We start from the raw sequence: 16,405 nt of genomic DNA, 5'->3' as shown, positions 1-16,405 counted from the left end.
GCAAAGTGATAATAAAAATAGGCAATAATTAAGAATATATCTAGAAGTTCATGGAATGTTTCTAGAAGAGTCAATCAGGATTATGATGGCCCAATAAATATATGTAACAGTTGAAAGAATTGAGAGTCTTCAGTCTGGAAAAATTAAGGTTTAGTAGTAGACACGACATATGACATCTACCATCCAGTAACTAAAGGGCTGTTACATGGGCATATGGAAGAGAAATCATGCTTATCCTGTGTAACTTCGTAGGCATTTGAGAACAAAATTCATCATTGTTGGTGATAGGTATTAGTGACAGATTTTTATCTAAAATGATAAAGAAAGTTCTAACAACAAAGACTGTTCAGTGAAGTTGTCTTGTGTGGTACGGTACTCCCCTGAAAGTACTTACAAAGAAGTGGGACCTAAACGTAAAAATTGAGAGAAATTCACACATTGAATATAGAAGGTAAGGTGAGATGGCTCTAGACCTCCTTGAATTGTAAGAATCCTTAATTTCATCATACTTTATAGTCCTCCATAGATAAAATTATGAATATGAAAAGTTTGAAAATGATTTCTCAGGCCATTTCCTTTTGTCTAAAATTTTAAGACTTTATTTTCAACTTTCTGAATTTTGTGACTTTATTTACTCCAGCAATGGGGTTGCTAGTTACTAGTGGACCAAGGATAAAATTACAGGAAAACCAACAATCTGAACTGTTTCATTAAGGAAGGGTTCTCATACTGAAATACCTGCACGGGTCAGTTAGATATTGTAAATTATTGCCATGGGCAGGTGGTTCTCTCTTCCATATTTGAAACACATCAACCTCTTGAATATTCATTAGATTTCCCAATTTTGGTAAAAGGCATGATGTCTTATCTAAGTTAATGCTAAACGTCAAAGTAATCGATCATTTCATGTGCATGCACCCAGGGGATGCCTTTCTTCCACACGGAACTCAGGGACCTGGCCTCCTTCCATCCTGCAGTTCTGAAAGTCTAGGATATTCCAATTCAGCCTTCAAACAGGGGGAAAAGCGGTGAAGAGACTCTTTTGTTTTCTTAAAAGCCCTCTCAAGAATGAAACCCATGATTTCTGCTTACATTCCATTGATGAGAATTTGTCAGATCACTTAGATAAAATGAAATCAGTGAAATGTAGTACATGGTTAACAAGCTACTTTTACTCTGTGAAAGAAAGAGCACAAATGATTATTGAACACCTAGAAGTTGTCTCTGCCACATGCCGATACAAAGATTCTTTTCTCCAATATGAGAAAATCAACTGTGCCAGAGTAATGATAAACACCTGCAGAGAAGAAGCCTCAGTGAAGTGGCTTCAACTGTGCCACTTGAGTACATATACAGCAGCCACCTTGCCACTTAGAGGGAATGGCTGCTGCAAGGTTCCTGGTAATAGACCCACATCGTGCCTGGTGCATAGTAGGCACTCAGGAAATATTTGTTGACTCTAATGAACAAATGTGGAATGAAAGAGTCCTAGCTTAGCAGACCTTCTAAATGTTTTCAAGGAAGGTCAGAAATTTGAATTCATATGTAAGATCTACTGAATTTTAAATTTGGGACCATTGGGAAAAAAAAAAAACCCTTACTAAATAAACAAAATACTTCTATCACATTGGCATCACAGGCAACTAATTTTCAAGTTTTGTGTACCAGTTACTGAGGATCTTTTCAAAATAGCTCCAAACATTTTCAAACTCTTTGCTTTAGTCAAAGGATAAATAATATTTTATAAAAAGAATAGTAATAACATTGGTTTGTTTAAAACATTTTTCCGAAGAATGTACAATCATGATCATGGTTAGAAGAGTTTAGAACATTATCTTCTAAACATGAATACTTGCTTAGGTATAATTTTAGATTCTGATGAGGATGAAAAAAATAGGATAGAAACCAGAAAATATTGCTTCCCAGTTTAATTTTATGCTTGATTAAAGATGATGGAGGCATTGGAAAAACCAAATGAAATAGAAATGAACAAGAGACTGCAACATATCCGTGGGCGATTTCGCTTTGGCAGGGTTCCTCGGGTCTAGTTCACCAGCTCTTGCTTATTTGTTTTACCAACGGGAAAGATTGCTGGTTTATCTCTGAACATCTTACACAAGTTAAATGTGACAATTTCTTTCTCCCCTAATGCTGAATCATCATATTGTTTCTGAACCAGTGCTGTCCCTAATGCTTTTTCCAAAAATGGAAGCTGCAAAACTAATTATTTTAAAAATCAGCCATGAGAGTTACTTCTCTTCTCTTTTTCACCAAGATGGCTGGCCCTGTGCAGTGCCTTGAACTTAACACCAATTCTTTCCTTGCTGAACATTCCAAGTTTGGCCCAAATTGGGCTAAACATATAGTTACAGCTATTCCAAAAAGATTAACCAGGTTCTTGCTTTATACAGAAAAATAATAGATCAAGTTGCAACTTTTCAGTCACAACTGAAAACAAAAATTTGAGTTTATTAAAGCAGAATAAAAGGCATCATATATCTAGTTTTGGAGGACCAAAGCTGCTTTTGGTAAAATACTTACCAACCTTTCCATTTTCCTAAATGATTAAGTTGAGTTGGTCATTCAAGCAAAGTATTCATAGGCACTGATAAAGAATTCATTGCCTATCAACACTGATATAGCTAGTACCATTGAGGGTCTACTGATGTGCCAAGCACTGTCCTTAGTATGTGGATATAACTCTACATCCGTTAGACACATGGAGTTTATACCATAGCATTGACAGTCTCATGACAATGAAAGACACTGGCAGTAGCCTGATGTAGCTATGATGGTAGTTTGACAAACCTGGCTGCACCTAGAAGCGTCATGGGGGTCCCACAGTCAAATGACTCTCCTTAGTGGAAGATCAGATAAACTTCTGCATGCGGAACAGGTGTAGGGACTATGGTCGGTGCACCAAGCTCTCAGATCTACCACGACTTCAAATTCCTAATAGAGGGACTCACAATCTAGTCTAATTCATTCATTTTAGAGAGAGGAAAACCAAGGGCACTTTCTAATGTTGACTAATATATCTACTATTTTTGTCACTTTCTACATATTTCCTCATTCCTCTGAAATCCCCAGCTAGAAATAATCACCCTCTCCTTTTGATTCTCGTGGAACTGTGTTGCCATCTCTCTGGTGAAATTTACCTTGTTCTGTCAAGTCTGAGATGTCGTCTATTAAGATACTCCTGATTTTAGAGATATTAAAATCAGGGAGTATGGGGGGTAGGGATATGCATTTTGTAATAAATAAAATGTGGTATTACCTCCTTACTTATGTTTGAGCTATATATATGCTTGTTTTATCTCCCCCAATAGATTTCAAGTCTTTAAAGGCAGACTAGTTATAGTCATTTTATGTTGCCTGTTGCAAAAGTTCAACACCTTGCACTATGCAGGCACTCAAAACATTTGAAAACAATGAAAGCACAGTTTATCAGGTGGGCCTGATAGAAGCCAGGTTTCCCAAATCCTAATCTAGTGTTCTTTATACCACATAATAACATCATCAATCCTTATTAAGAGGGAATGAAGAGGAACTTTTAATATAAAATGATAATCATAAAACTGTATAATATTTCTGGAACAGTACCAACGTGCCAGGTACTGTTGTTAAATGCTATAATTATCATTTAATGCTTACAGTTGCTGAATGTCCTGGTCCTCATCCTCTCAGCCCATCTTTTTGCTCTGGCCATTGTGTGTTGGTGAAGCCCTCTGGACCTCACATCAGCCACATTGCCTTTCTCCTGCTTTCAGCCAGACCTCTGTGCCTCTGCTAGGTGGGACACTTGGGGGAATCCCACTCAAGCACACTTGAAAACCTGGAAGTGCAAGGAGGTTACATCCTCTGAGCATCACTTGACCAATGGGGCCAGGAAGCTAATGGGTAAATATCCCCCTCTTCTCAGGCAGATGATCCTGAGCTGCCTTCTTCAGTTTCTCAGGGAGGGGCCTATAGAACCTGTGCCCATTTTCTGCATCAGGTTCTGGCTCTGTCATGCCTGTTTTCCTTCCTTTCCAAAACAAACCACCCACACATAATGCCTCTTTTCAGCCTCAGTATTTTGGAAGAACCCAAGCTAAGATCTCTGTGAGGGGCTTGCACTATTAATAGTCCAGGCTTCAGATGAATAAACAGAGGCACAGAGAGGTTAAGTCATTTGCCCAGTGGCCACAGCTTGTCTATGGTGCAACTGGAATTAGAATCCAGCAAATCTGATGCCAAACCTTTAACCACTTTACCTTTTCTTTCTTCTCTCTTTAACTTCTTTCTTTCTGGGAAATGAAAGTTGATTTTTAAATAATCAAATATTTTTCTGTATAATTAATCATGATTTGTTATATTGTTATAATGTTGCATAGTCTACTGTCAAATACTGTAGGGAATTACTATTGCTTAGTTAAGTATCAGCTCCATGCCAGGTACATTAGTATGTTATCTCATTACTTCTCACAACACTCTGGATGGTTAATATTTTAAAAACTTATTTTGCATATGAGAAAGCAGGAAATCAAAACATTTAAGTAGCTTGCCAAATTCACAGAGCTTGTAAAAGCTGGAATGAGGATTATTTACTATAACAAGAAATATTTGTTACAAATATTTAATGAGCACCCATGATGTTGTAGGCACTTCTCTGGGAAATAGGATACAGTCCAGGCCCCTGCCTTCACGGAGCTTATATCCTGATAGGTATAAAATATAGGTATCCAGATCCACACAATAATTTAAACACCAAGAATCGCTGGGTAGTGATAATTTAAGACAATAAAACAGTGCATTATAGGATGTTTAGTAGCGTTGCTGGCCTTACCTACCAGATGCCAGTAGCATTCCCCAAGTCATGACAACCAAAGTGTCTCTAGTCATTGATGAATGTCCCTGAGGGATGAGGGGCCAAATCGCTCCTGATTGAGAATCACTGACCTAGAGCAAAGTTCTTCAGGTGAGATCAGGCTAGACATACGTAAAAAGCAAAAGAAGTTCATATTGAGTAAGGAAGAGAGGGGCAGGAGATGAGATTCTAAAGGTAGGTGAAGGTCCCACCATTGCAATGGCTTTTAGGCCTCCGGGTTTCTTCCTAAGATTCCTGGAGGGCTACATCAGCATAATGTGATATGATCTACATCTTTTAGGGTCATTCTAACTTCTGCATGGAGAATGATTTAGGGAGGGGAGTGCAGAGTAGAAAGGGTGAGATCAGGTAGGAAGCTGCTGCAATAGTCCACCAGGAAAAGAGAGTGGCTTAGAAGAAAATGACAGTAATGGAGGCAGAGGGCAATAGACAGGTTCAGAATAAGTACTGGGGCAGAGTTGGCAGGATTTGTTGACAAATTATGTGGGAGATAAGGGAAAGGAAGGCTCTAGGTTATGCCTGGAGTACTGGGGCAGTGGTGCTGTTTACTAGGATGAAGAAACTAATAGGAGAAGCAGGTGGGGAAAGCAGGAGAGAAATCCAGCCTGTTGGTATGTTCCATGCTCCATGTTATGGACTGGCCTCCCCAGAAAGATGACTGCTTTCCTCTCTGCTCCTTGGTAGTTTAGTTGCAGAGGATTTTCTCAATCAGAGTTTGCTTGCATCTAACCTCCCTAAGCCTTTGTTTCATCATTTGACAAATGGAGTTTGTAAAAAATTTATTGAGTGCCCACTACACTTAGGACCTGGTACAGAGGGCGCTCAATAAATTGTCATCATTACTAGCAGTATTTCTCAATATTGGAGTGGGAGCCTTTGTTATTTCTCTGATTGCTGAAACTGGGTGTGTAGGGGAAGATGAGAGCATGGGTCGTACTCAGTTGGCAGCCAGTTTGAATGTGCAGGCTGGCTCACTATACTGTACCAGCGTACCTCAACAGGAACTACCTTCTCAAATTTCCCTTCCCTGGATAGTTGTAAGTTAGTGTCTGCCACAAGAGGAATTTACAGGCAATCTGGAAGGCAGAAGTGAGGTAGTAGCCATCTTTCCGCTGTGAAGTTTGGTACAGAGCAGGTGGTATGACAGCTCACACACATTGTCTCTGAACTGCTGGCCCCCTGTTGGCAAGACCCACACTCTATCCTGCATGTCCAGTGTTTTCCTCTGATCTCCTCCTTCATTTTCTCTGCATCCTGGGCCAGGAGCAAGTGCAGCTCTGTAGAGAAGGACACTGGCTTTTCCTGCAAGTCACCTGTATCGCTGAAGGTGTGAGAGACTGATAAAAACTCCAGGCTTCCCCCACTTAATGTCATCCATCTTCCCAGCCCAAGTGTCGGCCCTGCTCCAAATGCAGAAGTAGCAGAACCATGTATACTGCTTACCCAGCACCCATGTAAGGTGCGTAAGTTCATCGCTATTGCAAGTCTCTTACTCTGTGTCGCCCATAGAGGTTCTGCTTCCCTGATCACACACAGCCTTACTGATATAGTAGGTGTCATGTCATCCCTCGGGCCCTCTTGTTGTGCACATGTCAATGATGTAAACCTCCATCTGTAATCACATTTAGATAGCACTGTGTGTCAACAGTGTTCCGTGTGCTTGTATATTAACCCATATATTCCTCAGAGTACCAACCTCACACTTCCGTTATCATTCCCATTTACTGATGAGTAAACTGAGACTCACCAGGAGTGATACATACATGATGTAAACCAGGCAGTCTGGCTCCATGGACTCTGTTTATAACTGCTCTGTAAGGCTGCCCCTGACTAAGCTGGTTTGGAAATGATGTCATTGTTATTGTTGTCAAATAGCCACTGATATTTTCTCCTTCTTGATTTTTCAAGATCTCTTAATCCTCCAGCCACTCCAGTCTCCACCTGGTGTCTCACACTCTCCAAGTCCCTGAGCTGCCTTCATCTGTCCTGTGTTGCTTTCTCTTACAGGTTCCTGGGGTTTGGTGCTTTGGTTGCACATGTGTCTTTTCCCTCCATGGTTTCTTGCCCCTGTTCTTTGCCTGGAACATAATGTCCTGTCCTTCCTGCCTGGAAATTCCTAGTCATGCTTCCTCATGGCACCTTCCTCAACTCCTTCTTGCAGGCAGCTACCATAGAATATGTGCTAATGCATTATTATTTTTCTTTACATCTGAGTCAAGTTCTTCAACCTACTCCAGCCCTGACAACTCCTCCAAAGATGTAAGCCAAGTTTTATTTATCTTTGGTTTGCCAATGACTACCCAGTGCCTGACTAGGATGTAGAAGTTACTTACTAAATGTCTTTGTTCTTCAGCCAAAATCTGTTTAACTATGTTCAAACTTCTTGTAAACATAAGATTACTACTTAAGAAAAATTCTTCCTGTGCCTTTATTTTGGCTCACAAAAATTAGTATTCTTCAACTTTTTCTTTGGTAAATACTGGTTAGTATATTTTTATGAATAAAATGTATAGATCTTGAAAGTACACACACACATCTTCACTCAACTTTAGCTATACAGAAAATATGCCTTTGAAGTTGTAGTTGTTGTAGGCATAGTGTATTCTTCCAAGAGAGCTACCTAGCACATAGGCACACTTTTAACTTTATGTTGGGTGAACCTAGATCAAGGGACAAAAGTAATAAATGTGAGGACCATAGACATTGAGAGCTGTGCACCCAAGCTGCAATTGATGTTTACGACTTCTCTTATCCCACCCTGTAAGCATCAGGGCCTGTCCTCCCTGCAAGCATTAGGAACCAGTCATCTGGAGCAAATAGATCAAGGACTTTATAAGCCACAGTTCTCATAAAATTTCCTCTCTCAAATGCATTGTTTTAATAAATGTCTTCAAAGCCAATGGTGCTGATTTTATGATGTGTATTCAGACAGTCAATGAAAAGGCTGAGAAAAGAGAAAGCAGCAATAAAAACCCACCACTCAATGAGTCAAATTGTAAGCAATGTGCAGCTTTGTAAACTTGGCTAAGTGAAAGTGAGTATTGGACTAACAAAAAAGATGGTTATAAGATCAACTCTTGCATCCAAATTTGATCCAAATCAGATCAAGCTCCTCATTTCACTTGGTACTGTGTTTTGCACATTGTAGGCATTTAATAAATACTTGATAAATGCATGAATGTGTCCATATTTCTTTGCTGCTTACAGTTTTCCTAATATTTAAATATCTGATAAATTTAATTATATCCTTTTTACCTGATTCACACAGCTTGAACTTTGGAGAAAACAACAAATCTAGGCAGCAATGTGAGTAATTCATTCTAGGAAAAATATGCAACCAGAGTGTTTGATAAACTTAGCCTTGCAATGAAACCATTAAAAGTGATTTTTCAATCCCTTTCCCTTCATTATTCTGCTTTATGAGACTTTGTAAACCAAGAATTCACATGGACAAGGCAGAGCTGGGTGAGAGCCCTTCTTTTGGAGTGCTTGCCAATGGAGATAAAAGAGCCAAAAGGAACCCAGAACAGTGTTCTGTCTACATTCTCTTAGCTACCACTCATAATCGCCATCATCATGTAAATATTTATTGCAGCTGACCCTAAAACTGCCAAAGGAATGTAATTTTTCAAATTGATTCTAGCTGCCATTTTTTCTAACAATTAATAAATTTACCATAGACAAGCAGGTGATTCACTGGACCCGTTTTGTATTCTCAAACATGGGAGCATACAATTGAAAATGGATTAGAGTTAATTCAGGAAATTCTCTGTATTATCCCTTAACATAATAATAGTGAGTTGGAAGGATTGTCTTTCTATTTTCTTTAAAAATGAAACCATGGACTTTTCCTTTTAAAAACAAAGGCATCCAAGTTTCAGTAATTGGTTTTAAATTTGTTTTTGTTTTGTGTTGTTTTTACTAACGTTACCAGGTGTTTGAGTTGATGTGTACATTCAGCCAAAACTTTAATAGAATGAATGTGCCAGAACATCCTTAACATAAATGTTCTCCAAAAGCTTTCAGAAAACTATCACCCTTCCAAAGCATTATCCAGTGTCAATGTCCTATCTAGGTGCTGAACAAAGCAAATGAAATGAACTATACCCTAGGGTTTAGGAACATACAGTACAAACATTTCCCCACAGCCCTAACTAATAGCAATATTACTTTTGGGGGGTAATAATCCTAATAAGCATACAATTTAAGGTTGTACGCAACCCTAAAAAGCAATTTAAGATTAGTTTTGCTTAAATGACCTTTGCTCTTTCTTCTTCACTTTTCTTTGCCCCTTCCAGTCAGTTCCCAAGATTGTAGAAGACTGCAATTTCTTAAGATGGCCACAATAATATCTACTATTCCTACATTTCTTCTAATATTTTGCTACTCTGTCTATCAAGATATGAGTCTATGCCCCCTTCCCTTGAATGTAATTTGGGTTTTGTACTGCCTCAACCAATATAGCAGAAGCAATGTTATGCAACTTCTGAGGTTAGGTTATAAAAATACAATTCACCTCTTTTTTGTTCTTTTGAAATGCTTGTTGTTGGAACTCAGCCACCATGCTGTAAGAAAGCCCAAGCAGCCTGTGGAGAGGCCCATTTTAAGAGAAATCAAAGCTCTCAGACCTTCAGCCCTAGCTAAGCTTCAAAGTGACAGTCAAAACCAATTTATCAGCCATGTGAGTAAGCCATCTTAAAATTGCATCCTTCAGACCCCTTTGAACCACACCAGATGATACCACATGGAGCAGAGATAGACCATTCCCACTGAGACCTAGCCAAATTGCACGTTTATGAGTAAAATTAATAAGTGCCTTTTTTTAAGCCACTAAATTTTGAGGTGGTTTGTTATACAGCAATAGATGATTGAAAAATCCTCCCTAGTGTCTGCATAATCTGTGATCTTTCCATTCTCATCACAAGTGTTCTAAATTCAAGTTCTCATCATTTGCCTGGAGTATTGCAAAAGCTAGCTGTTTTTCTCCCCTCCAATATTTCCTTGGTTGATTTTCATTTCCACAATCCATCTTCTGTCTTGCCAATGTATACCTCATTTATATTACTCTCTGTCTCAAAAATACAAAAAAAGTCCAAACTGTGAGCTGAGAAGTTTTACACAGCTGCCAGTAATTGTCAATTCTGGCTGCCCATTAGAATTATCCAATGACTTTTTCAAACCAATGTCTGAACCTCAACCCAGAGATTCTTATTCAACTGGTCTAATACAGAAACTAGTCACTGATATTTTTAAAACCTCTCTAGGTATTCTAAAGGGCAGCCAAAGTGAAAATCACTGAAGCTACTGGGGGCAGAAAATAACATTCAAGAATGGATATAACGAAAACAGGGACAACACCAATATTCAAGGAATGAGTAAAAGATGAAGATAAAGAAGACCAATCTGGAGTTTTCAGAGTAGAAGGAAAAGCAAAAGATTAAAATAATCAAGCAAAGGAAATGATTAAGAAATAGAGAAATGTCAGGAAGATACTAAAGATAGTTCAGAATTCATGAAATTTTATTGTTGCTTTGTTTTGTTAAAGTAAGTTAAATTGGAGACCAGACCTGAAGAATCCCTAAGCAGACAAAGCCAGTTAGGCCTCATAAGTGACCTTAATCTTGCCTGATTTGCAAATATAAGTGAAATTAATTTGCGCTATTTCTTGTAAATATCTATTTAAAAAAATGAAGCTTAAGCTCAACCAATCAAAAGCTTCTAATTAACTCAGAGCCATATGACTGGGGACTTTCCAGCAGGATAGACCAAATAAGGCTATTGTATAACTATAACCAATCAAATAATTTCTTTGCTTTACTTTCATGTTCATCCTATAAAAACCTTGCCCTTGTGTTCCCTTATTAGAGCCCCCAAATCACCTCTGGTTTGAAGCTGCCCAATTCATGAATTGTTGTTTGCTCAGATAAATTCTTTTTTTTTAATTTTTTTATTGATACATAATAATTGTACATATTCATGGAGTACATGTTATATTTTGATATAAGCATATAACCTATAATGATCAAATCAGGGTAATTGGCACATGATTCACCTGAAACATTTATCATTGCTTTATGTTGGGAACATTTGAAAACTTCTAGCTATTCTGAAATATAATAAATTATTGTTAACTATAGTTGCCCTATTGCACTATTGAACACTAGAACTTTTTCTATGCTTTGTATGGAACCAGAGAAGACCTTGTATAGCCAAAGCAATCTTAAGTAAAAAGAACAAACTAGGAGATATCAGTCTACCAGACTTCAAGTTGTACTACAAGGCTATAGTAACTAAAACAGCATGGTATTGGCACAAGAATAGAGACATAGACCTTTGGAACAGGACTGAGAATCCAGAGATGAAACCATCTGCATATTGTAATCTAATCTTTGAAAAAGCAGACAAAAATATAAAAGAATCTCTTTTCAATAAATGGTGCTGGGAAAACTGGATAGCTACATGCAGAAGATTGAAACTGGATCTCCACCTCTCACCTCTCACAAAAAAAATCAATTCAAGATGGATGACAGACTTAAACCTAAGGCATGAAACCTTAAGAATTCTAGAAGAAGATGTTGGGAAGACCCTTTCTGACATTGGCCTAGGCAAAGAATTTTTGAGGAAGACCCCTAAAGCAATCACTGCAGCAACAAAAATAAATAAATGGGATCTGATCAAATTAAAAAGCTTTTGCACAGCCAAGGAAACTATTGTTAGAGCGAATAGACAGCCTACAGAATGGGAGAAAATATTTGCTCTCTCCACATCCAATAAAGGGCTGATGACAAGAATCTATCTAGAACTTAAAAAAATCAACAAGAAAAAATCAAACAACCCCATCAATAAATGGGCAAAGGAAATGAACAGAAACTTTTCAAAAGAGGACAGAATAATGGCCAGCAAACATATAAAAAAATGCTCAACATCTCTAATCATCAGAGAAATGCAAATCAAAACCACAATGAGATATCACCTAACCCCAGAGAGATTGGCCTCTATCAAAAAAAATCCCAAAACAACAAATGCTGGTGAGGATGTGGAGAGATGGGAACACTCTTACACTGCTGGTGGGACTGCAGATTGGTGAAACCTCTGTGGAAAAGAATCTAGAGATACCTCAAAAAGCTGGGAGTGGAAATACTGTTTGATCCAGCAATAGCACTGTCGGGCATCTACCCAAAAGAGCAAAAGACATTCTATAATAAAGACATCTGCACCCAAATGTTTATGGCAGCACACTTCACTATTGCAAGGATGTGGAAACAACCCAAGTGCCTGTCAATTCATGAGTGGATTACTAAAATTTGGTGTATGTATACAATGGAATATTACACAATTATAAGAAATGACAGTGATCTAGCACCTCTTACATTTTACTGGATTGAGCTTGAGCCCGTTATCCGCAGTGAGGTATCCCAAGATCGGAGAAATAGTCTACACATATACTCGCCGTCAAATTGGTACTAACTGATCAACACTATGGTGCTCACATGGTAGTAATATTCTCCAGGGATGAGGGAGTTGGGGGGGGCAAACTCACAACTAATGGTCACAGACACGGTGAGCAATGTAGAGGGGAAGGGAATGCCTCTAAAATTCATCAGATAAATTCTTTAAAATTGTATTATGTCTCAGTTTAGCTTTTATCAGTTTATTATAATAAAATGATCAAGATAGTCTTGTAGGTAAAGTTAATTCCAGAGTTGAAAGAAAACCTACATGAATCCATGAGGACATGGTTTCATTTCACACGTCAGCATATTCCCCAGCCTTATCAGAATTCATTTACTGGTTTGACAAATACATATCAAGTGCTTGCTATTCATTGCATATTATGCTGGGGATATAGCAGTGAACAATACAAAGTTCTTGCCCTCATGGAGCTTGCATTCAAGTTGGGTGTGGCAGACAAATAATAAACAGGTGAAATAATACATCAGAAGTTGGTAAATAATATAAAGAAAAATAAAGCAGGAAAGGGGGAAAAGGATTACTAGGGCAGGAGAGGGGATGGGATGGGGGAATATTTTATTAAAGCGGTCAGAAAAATCTTCACTGGTAAGGTTTGCCATGAGCAGAGACCTGAAAGAAGTGAGGGAGCCAGCCATGTGGACAGACACCTGTGAAAGTGGTGAAAGAAGAACAGGCATCACGTGGGGACATGCCTGAAGCTGCAAAGGTACACAAGGAGGCTAATGTGGCTGGGTAAAGTAGACAAGGTGGAAGGTCGAGGTCAAAGAGATAACAGCAGTAAAAAGAATGGGTTTCAGGAATAGGGAGGAGAGATTATGATCAGCAATGGTTCTTCACCTGGGAGGATTTTAGAATCACCTAGGGAGATTCTCAAAATACCTGCACCTAGTCTGCAGCCTTGGAAATTCTGTCTGGATTTATCTAGGCTGTAGCCCAGACATCAGCAATTTTCAGATGGCCCCAGGATATTGAGAACTGTTGCTCTAATGGTTTATATGGATCATAGGTCCATACAATTCTATAGATTTTGCTCTCAGAGAAATGAAAAGCCATTGAAAGGTTCCAATGAGAAAGGGGAAGGATCAGCATTTTAACTGGTTCACCCTAGCTGCTCTAACTATACCAGCTTCTTTATCAAAGCAAAAATATACAAAGAAGAAAATAGAGCTATTCCCAAAAAGTTAATCAAATGCTTAAAAGATGACTGCCCAGAGAAGGAGAATCTATGGTATGTTTTTCAGAGTAGACTGTATGGGGCAAGAACTGATTCAGATCACTTATCTCAATTTTTAACATTTTCCATAATGAGCATGTATAGCTTTTGTATTAATAAAAGAAATTTCTCATTTAAAACATTAAAAGATAGATTGAAAGAATATCAATTAATGACAAACTATTAATATTATATTTTATTGTCAATATGTTTTTCTTGATGTGTTTCTTAAGGAAAAATTTTCATGATAGACAATGGATAGTGTATTATTTTGCTAGGGCCACCAGAGAAAAATATCACAAACTGGGTGGCGTAAAGCAGCAGTGTATTATCTTGCAATTCTGGAGGCTAAAAGTCCCAAATTCAGGAATCAGCAGGGCCACATTCCCTCTGTGATTTTGATCAGAATCCTTCCTGGCCTCCTCCTAGCACTGGTGGTGGGCAGCAATCCTTGGCATTCGTTGGCGTGAAGCTGCATCAGTCCAATCCATGCTTCTGTCATCATGCGATTATCTTCATATCATCTTCCCTCTGTGTGTGTCATAATCCCTTCATCTTAACTTGGTCAAATATTAAAAGACCCTATTTCCAAATAAGGTCAAATTCTGAGGTACAGGATGTTGGGACTTCAACATATCTTTTTTGGGGAGGTAGAATTCAACCTATAAAAGATTGATTCTTATAAAATCTTTAGTAATAGAACTGGTATCACATGCCAACATCTTTCTGAAAGCAGAAATCTACAAAGAATGAAATAGAGCTATTCCCAAAAAGTTAACAGGATTCTTGAATAAAGGATGACTGCCTTGAGAAGGAAAATGTATGATATGTTTTTTTATTCTCTTACTTTTTCTACTCCAGCAGACATTTTCCAGAGAATGATTAAAAACTACAAAAGACTTGGTTATTTTTGGTGATTTTCATTCATAGACCATGAATTTTCAATGCTTCGGGTTTCGATGCTTCAATGGGTTTACATTTAGGGCTGGATTTTTTCACCTTTATGGCCACATAACTCTTAACATAGGTTTATTGAAATTAGAGAGGCACCTCCATCCTTCAGATTGGTTTCACAATTCCAGGAGAGCAGGGATTAGAATCTTAATTGTGAAGTCTAAGAGGGAATGGATGTTGGCCCATAAACATGTTTAAAACATGTCTAACTTGCTGAACAACTTAATTTCACCTAATGAAGACTTTTGTTTTCAGCAGCAGGATGAAAATTGTTAAGCAGACAGATGAACTTTATTAGGTCGCTGACCTTGGTTGAATGCTGGATTTGAGAGCCAGTTACAAAACTCATAAAGAAAAATCTAAGCAACACATAATGCTCAGCCTTGAGATATCCTGCAGGCATAGCAAATCCTTATCAAGAGGCCACTGGTGACCCAAGTAACCAAGCTGAGCTGAAATTAATGTGTTGGTGCACGTGCTATACAAGGAAAGGGAGCATTCTGTCATGAGACAGAGAGCAAAAGAAGATGAAGAACAAACACCTACTTCTTGATATATTATCAAACATCGTGTTTGGAATTGCTCTCAAAGTACACACAATGAAGTATAAACTGCATTTGACCCATCTATTATCTGTAAGTTAAATATCTCCAATTCATTTATTTCCACTAATCAGCTGCTACACATTTTTCTCCAGCTTCTGCCATCTGCTTTTAATTACCAAAACAATCCTCAATCCAAATTGAAATGATAAATAGTTAATCATTACAGGCTTTCAATTTACAGGTGCAGTCCAAACTAAAAGAAATAAGCAGAATCATTTAGTTTCAAAGAAAATCAAACTTACGTGAATGCAGAACATTATCAAAGCTACCTTATTTCTTCAATGTTTTGAGAGTTTATAAACGAAACCCACTCTAAGAGATATAAAATAATTTTGGATTAACAAATAGTGTTATGTTGGGCAGAATGGTTGAAATAAAGTTTAAAAGACCCAGGCTAACAGATTTCATGTAAAGAAGTGAGACTGAAGACACATAACACCCCCTTCCAACAACAACAACAACAATAAAAACCTTGGACATCTGAAGTTAGTATAAATGTTTCAAAAACTAATAAGTTAAGTTTACTCTCATGTCATGTTTGCATCAGTTTTGGGGAAAAGAAAACCAAATCCTTACTTTTGCTTTTCAGACAAGGGAAATCAAGACCAGAAAGAAAAATAAAATTAACATTCTGAGTGTCCACTATGTATTTATTATGTTACAAATTCAACCTTGTAAACAGTCCTGTAGTGATTATTTTTCCCACTTTAAAGATAAGAAAACTGAGCCAGGGAGATAAAATAAAGTCAAGTTGAGAGTCAAACCCAGGGCAGTCTTTGATTGATGGGACTCCATGGCCTGATTAACACAAGATGAATAGTAAAAAGTTGATAAGAGAAAGTTTCACTGTATTTCTTTTAAAGGACACTACTAGATTGACAAGTATTGGTGCTAAAAAAAAAAAAATAATAAACAGTTAATTTTCCATTGGTACATGTCTCATTAAGGATAAAGTCCAGATGATTTCATGTGTATATATTTATATACACACACACATAGATACACACACTTAACATACACATACATGCATACATTGTCTGAAATAAGATGATGATAATTAAGTGTTTTATTTTTAACATTCTGTTGTTTTTCAATTTTAACAATGTGTTCAGCTTTGAGTGACTAAAGGTGGTGTTTTGAGGTTTCCAAAGAGAAGGAAAAAATTATACAAATGTGTAAGAATTAATATTCTTAGACTATGGTAAGAGGTTTTTAATTTTATAATTATTGAAATTTATACATCTTGCAAAGGAACAGTTGGTTCTCTTATATATTTATGTCTGCTTAGAC

This window comes from Eulemur rufifrons, chromosome 3 (assembly GCF_041146395.1).
Source record: "Eulemur rufifrons isolate Redbay chromosome 3, OSU_ERuf_1, whole genome shotgun sequence".
In the NCBI taxonomy this organism is placed as follows: Eukaryota; Metazoa; Chordata; class Mammalia; order Primates; family Lemuridae; genus Eulemur; species Eulemur rufifrons.
This window is presented reverse-complemented; position numbering follows the sequence as displayed.